The sequence below is a fragment of the Onychomys torridus genome, chromosome 3 (assembly GCF_903995425.1).
Source record: "Onychomys torridus chromosome 3, mOncTor1.1, whole genome shotgun sequence".
Lineage (NCBI taxonomy): Eukaryota > Metazoa > Chordata > Mammalia > Rodentia > Cricetidae > Onychomys > Onychomys torridus.
The window spans coordinates 28,042,027-28,049,025 of record NC_050445.1 but is presented as its reverse complement, the minus strand read 5'-3'; positions in this window follow the sequence as shown (position 1 = coordinate 28,049,025).

Genomic DNA, 6,999 nt, shown 5'->3' with positions numbered 1-6,999 from the left:
GGAGTTAACTTTAGTGTTGAGATGTGGAACCTTTGGGGAATGATTAAGATTAGATAATTTATTAAGATAAACTCCCTATTATTGAGTATTAATAGCTTTAAAGGAAGAGAGAAAGAGAATACACACACACACACACACACACACACACACACACACACACACACACATACACACACACACACACACACACACACACCATCTGTGTATTCCTTGTCTTTTGTTCTGTAACCTAGACAGAAAGAAGGCCATTGCACAATTTGACACTTCAACTTTGTATCTCCAGAACTGTGTGCTAAATGCCAACTAAACTTTGTCAAGTATCCACCTCTAGTATTTCGTTATATCAAAGAAAAACAGTCTAATACATACTCGATGTTATTCTGAGAGTAGAATTATTTTGTTTGTTTGGCTCAAGAGGGGATTCCATCTGGCTAAGTGTCCTTTTTCATGTGAGGTGAGCAAAATGGAAAGGTAGCCTCTACTGTGTTTCCATGAGATCTTGGATTTCATGTTACTTCCTTTCTCCAATGAGAGGTCACAAATTTATGCATACTCCAGATGTGAGAGGTCCTGTGCTCACAGATAGGCACTAGGGGAACCAGGAATGTAAAAGAAGTTGTCCCTTCAAAGGGAGGGATGTAGAACCTTCTTTTTGCCTAGAAGGCTGAGAATGGAAGTGGTTAATAGCCTGGTGACATTTACACTGTGTGGCTGAGACCACACAGGCTCCTTCCTCAGATGCTTATTGTAAGCTTGCCAATCTACAGAACCCATTTTTATGGAAGGTGTCACATGTAGTCAACCTGTAGAACCCATCTTTATAGAAGATGTTACATGTAATTTACAAAGACTTTCAACATAGTCGTGTCTTAAGTTTTATTGTGCAATGAGACTGAGTTATTTATCATCAGGAAATTTTTCACCAAATTGTGCCTAAATTTAATTTTACCAAATTTACCAAATATACCTAAAATAAACTACTTGGGTCCAGACTCCTGAAGTTTGAAACACCAGCTACTTAGTTGTGTTGAATTGAACTACTTTCTTGCCTCCCTCAGAGACCCCCAGTCACAGAGGATTGGATGGGAGAAGTCTGTTCAAATATTGAATGGGTGACTTATATTAGTTATAAAGTCATGCTTTCTTTATAAGATTATGTTTAAGTGAGAGAAGCCATGTTTACTTTGGGCACATATTTCTTTGCAGTTTAGATGTCTTGCTAGCTAGAAACATACAACATCAGTTTTAGAAGGTTCTTGGGTTATTTCTAATATTTATTTATTTATTTTTAGAATATATAAACTTAATAAGATGTGATTCAGACTTAGTGTATGTATGTAATTCGTGAAGGCAAAGCTATTGTATCCTAAAATCCTAAATCCATTCTAGAACAATATTTGTGAACATTTCACTCCAACTAGAGCTTATTAATTTGGGAGAATTTTAGAAACAGGAAGTGAAAATAATATTGAAAACTAATTTGCTTCAGGAAAAGGAAACATTTATTTTTTAACTAAAACTGGGGCAGGAGACTGAGTTTGCCTTGATGAAACAGTTTCCATTGTATTTGAAGGGCAGAAACTGTAATGTTCAGGTGTGGCCACAAGGGGGAGAGAAAAATGCCGTAGGCAGCACAGACTAGGCTACCACAGAACTTAAATGATTCCCCTTAGCTATGTTTATTATTTCATTTTAGCAGTATTTCCCAGAGGGAGGCTATTTGGTGGTTCATTTAGTGAGACAACATACCAGTCTTCTGGTTTTCTGATATTAATTGTCCATTCTCATAACAATTTACTGGCTGTATCACATTCAGCAAAGGACATAGAGGTAGGTCTTCTTTACAATTATTAGTACTCCTCTAAACTATGTTAGGGTGACTTTTTTTCTCAAAATGCTTTCATCTCGATAGGAATGTAGATTTTTTTTCATTCACTCGATCTTATACCCTATATGAAGGCTGGGTTTTCTTATCCAATACAGTATTGGTGAAGTTGGAATATCCTTAAGAAAAACAAAGGCCTTGAACTTAAGAACAACTTTCTCCAAAACACCACAAAGCCCTCAATTCTGGAGGTTTTAAACCAATGTAGGTAGGACAGGATGTTGATCATACCCTAAATCAGTGGTTTTTAACTTTTGGGTTACGACCTCTGGAGAATTGAATGACCCTTTCATAAGGGTTGCCTAAGACGATGGGAAAACACAGATATTTACATTACAATTCATAACAGTAGCAAAATTACAGTTATAAAGTAGCAACAAAAATAATTGGTTGGTGGTCATGATGTCACGAGGAACTGTATTAAATGGTTGCAGCGTTAGGGAAGTTGAGAACCACTGACTTTGGATTTATGCCTTGGATGAATGACCTTTATTATCCAGTTGTCATTTTCTGCTTGAATCCAGACTCTGCAGTCCAGAAGCTGAGCAGGGTCTGATGCAGGCAGAACCATGGGCCATGGCGGATCTGATTGCAGGTTAGTACTATCATGTCAGAAGGTCTGGCATCAATTCCTGTAGTCAGAAATGTAGCTTTTCTGTTCATTCGCTTTGTATCTCTATTTTCTCCTCAAGTAATAGGGACCATAACATGACTTCTTATATGGAAAAGTAAGCATAAAGCATTCTTAAACAGCAAACTGCTAGATCCTTGGGAGAAAAATACATGTTGAGATATGATTTTTAGGTTGTTTAGTTGCAGTGAAATCATATAAAGGCAGATTTTTTTTTTGTTACTGTTGTTACAACCATCCACCCTACGTTAATATAGTTCACCGATCTTATCCACAAATAACTAGTTCAATTCTGAATGACTCTTAATGACCACATACTCTGTTTACTCAAATGGTTTATTAAGGATTATTTGAGAGAAATAAAAGTTGTGTTGCTGAGGAGGGGATTCCTTGGTCATCCTAAAGGCAGCATCCCCGATAAAGTTGCCTCCTGCATCCAACTTGCATTCATCTGACTGAAGCACACAGCAGCTGGAGTTCCTGTGCCTGCAGAAACAAGAAAGCCTTTCTTCACTTGAATGCCATTCCTAAGTGTAGACTATTTTTAATCATGGTGAGCAGCCTTGCCTGGTTTGGTTTTCTACAGTGAGGCCACTTGTGTTGGATGCTAATTTTCCTGGTCTGCTACCTTTGCTGGTTCAGTAGTAGAGACTTAGTCATCTTGGGGCTACTCATGGACCAGAAATGAGGGGAAGTAGCTTTCTTGTTGTTGTTATTGCTTCTCTCTCTTCTTCCACAGGTAACCTCAACAACAATGATTGAATTTCCTTAGGCTATTCTTCATGAAAAAACAATAAATTCTTTTATATATAATTTAATTCTTTTTTATTGAAAATAACTTTTTTTTTTTGGTTTTTCGAGACAGGGTTTCCCTGTGTAGCTTTGCGCTTTTCCTGGAACTCACTTGGTAGCCCAGGCTGGCCTTGAACTCACAGAGATCCGCCTGCCTCTGCCTCCCAAATGCTGAGATTAAAGGCATGCACCACCACCACCCGGCTGAAAATAACTTTTTCCCATACAATATATCCTGGTTATGCTTGTCTCTCCTCCAATTTCTCCTAGATCTTCCCCATCTCCCTATCCACTCAAATCCACATCCTTTCTTGTTTTGTCTGTTTAGAAAGCAAACAGGCATCTAATGAAAAACAGAAAGAAAGAAATGACCCAAAAACAAAAAGAAAAAAATAATAACAAGAAAACCAACCTGAACAAGGCAAACAAGTAAACAAACAAACAAACAAAAAACAAAGAACAAAAGAAAAATTACAAGAAATACATATAGATGCAGAGACAAGTACAAAAACACAAAATCAGAAACCATATTATATAAGCAAAGACCTGTAGGGTAAGTGGGGAAAAGGCCAGGCAACGCATTATGAAACACAAACAAATGAACCTCCAAAAGTATCCTTGAGTTCATTTTGTGTTGGGAATCTACTGGTGGGCGTGGGACCCGGCCTTATGATTGGTTTGTATCTCCAGTGAGACTCTGTTGGAGAAAACTAATTTACCATTTGTGAGTGGTTATCAATTGGAGACAGCTTCTGATTAGGGATGGAGGCATGTGTCCACTTCCTCTCAACACCGGGGCCCCAGACCTGTGCAGGTCCTGTGCATGCTGCCACAGTCTCTGTGACTTTATATGTGCATTGATACTGCTGTGTTTAGAAGACCTTTCTTTCTTTGGTAGTCTCTGTCCCCTCTGGCTCTTACATTCTTTCCTCCTCCTCTTCCTCAGGGTCCCCTGAGCTGTAAGGGGTGGGAATTGATGGAGATGTCTCACTTAAGACTAAGTGTTTCAGGGTTTCCCACCCTCTGCACCTTGTCCAGCTTGGGTCTCTGTATTTATTTCTATCTACTGCAGGAAGAAACTTCTTTGATGACTGAGAAAGGCACTGTCCTATGAGTATAGCAGAACGTCATTAGGAGTCATTTTATTGCTATGTTCCTTTAGTAAAATAATAGTAATTGGTTTGTCCCTTGGTCCCTGGCCTATCTAGTCAAGGCTTCTTGGAATTCAAGCAGTATCAGGGATGGGTTATAATGGACCCTAAATCTAATCAGATATGGTTGATAAATCTCACAAGATTTGTGCCATATCTTGCATGCAGATCACCACTGCAGACTGAAGAATTTGTAGCTGGATTGGTGTTTACCTTTTCTTTTGGTAGTATGCTGAGTACCTTCCAGTACTGTGAACATCAGTCAGTAGGTGTGAAGGTTCTATGTAAGCTCCAGCTCAACTTCTCTATATTCAATGAGTTATATAGGTGTTGTCTTCAGCAATAGTGGCTTATCATCTGTTTGTGGATAGTGGCCTATAGCCTTGGCATAAGCCTAGGTTGTCTGGCCCTGGGATTACATGTAACTCACACCTGACACAAGAGGCTTCATTTGGTGATGAGAGATGTCCAGTTAGGGTTCTGTTTCCCCTGTTATTAGGCAATTCAATTTAGATCACCTTCATATATGTATATATTTTAGGAAGCGTCTAGTGTATTAGGTTTCCATGCAGCCCCTCAAATGGTCATTAGTTTTAGCTGTTCTTTCCCATATTCCCCCCAACCTTCCCTTCGACCTCCCCATTTGATTTTCCTGTTCTAGCCTCCCCCATCCATCTATTACATTTTCCTTTCCTAGAGTGATCCAGTAACCCCCCCCCCCCCCGTTCCTTACTCTGTACCTAACTGTTGTGCTTATATGGATTATAGACTGCTTATTGAAGCCTTAACAGATAACATCCACATACACGTGAATATATACTATATTTGTCCCTTCTGGGTCTGGGTTATCTCACTTAGGATGATTTTTTTTTTAACTCCATCCACTTATCTGAAAATTTCATGATGCAATTTTTTTAACAGCCAAGTAATGTTCTATTGTATAAATTTACCACTTTTTTATCCATTCTTTCATAAAAAAAATTGAGGTTGTTTCCAATTTCTGGCTATTATGAATAGAGCAGCAATAAATATGGTTAACTCAATGTTTCTGTAGTAGGATGAAGTAGCCTTTGGGTATACACCCAAGAGCGTAGAGCTGGATCTTGAGGTAGATCAATTCTTAACTTCCCCAGGAACCTCTACACTGATTTCCATAATGACTACACTTTTGCACTCCAACCAAGAATGGATGGGTGTTCCCATTGCTCTACATCCTCGCCAGCATGAGTTCTTATTTGTTTTTATTGACCTTGGCTATTCTGACTGGTATCAGATGAAGTCTCAAGTAGTTTTGATTTTCATTTCTGTGGTGACTAGGGATTTTGAGTATTTTTTAGTGCCTCTCAGCCATTTATGTTTCCTCTCTTTGGAGAATTCTCTCTTTATATCTGTACCCCATTTTTAAATTGTGTTGTTTTCTTGATTTCCAGTTTTTGAGTTTTTTTTTAAATATATTTTAGATATTAACCCTTGTGACAGCTATTCTTGGTTGTCAGTTTGACTACATTTGGGCTACCCAAATGACTGGACACACCTGTGAAGGATTTTTTTCCTTAATCAAATCAATTGAAGTGGGAAGAGCCACTTGTTTTCTGAATCTTTAAAGTGGGGAGATAAACTTTTAATCCGGATCTTTTGAGGTAGAAAGCTCTACCTTTATTCTGGACCACATCTGCTGGCAGCCTACCTATAGGACACAAAAGAAGGACGCCCTCCATAGCAAATCCTCCTCACTTGTGGTTCTGCTTCTTCCCTGTGATCTTTGGCTTCATTGGTCCACAAGGGCGGAGGGAGCAGAAGCGGTTAACAGGGTTAGGATAGCTGTGGGTGGGATGAAGACAGCTCCCTGGGAGACAGACTTCAGTGAATCAGCTCACCTTTATTCCAGAGTATAAGGAATATATAGGATTAGGGAGCCTGGGGACAAACCCTAATTTGCGCTAAGTGGCTCAATCCTTCCACAAGGCTTCATATGTGGCAGTCGGGTCCTACAGCAGAGACCCTAGCCCAAGTCTTCTTAGCAGGGATCTGTGCCAAGGGTCAAGCTAAAGATAACTCAGACATCTGGTTTAGAGACACCTTTCAGATAAGGTCAGCCTTCCAGGCCCAGGGACATTCTCCAGATAAGGGCAGGTAGAGGGAAGAAATTTTGCTGGGACTATAACCTCTACCAGCCAGCAAGGCCTTCCCATACTCACTGGCATTAGAACTTCCTTGGACTCGAGCATATACTGAAGACAAGCTGAGGCATCCCTCCTTGTGGAGTGAGAACAACTGTCAGATTCTTGAACCTTATGTTCATAGGCAGTCATTGTTGGATTAGCTGGACCAAATCTTGTAAGTCCTTCTAACAAATTCCCTTTCTATGTGTATATGCTCATTCTCTAAGTTCTGTTACTCTAGAGAACCTTGACTAAAACATCCCTCTTTAAGATGCGTAGTTGGTAAACAAAACAAAACAAAAACAAACAAACAAAAAACCTTTTCCCTTTCTGTACCTGTGGTTTTGGAAGGACAATGAAATCAAACAATGTTCAGAA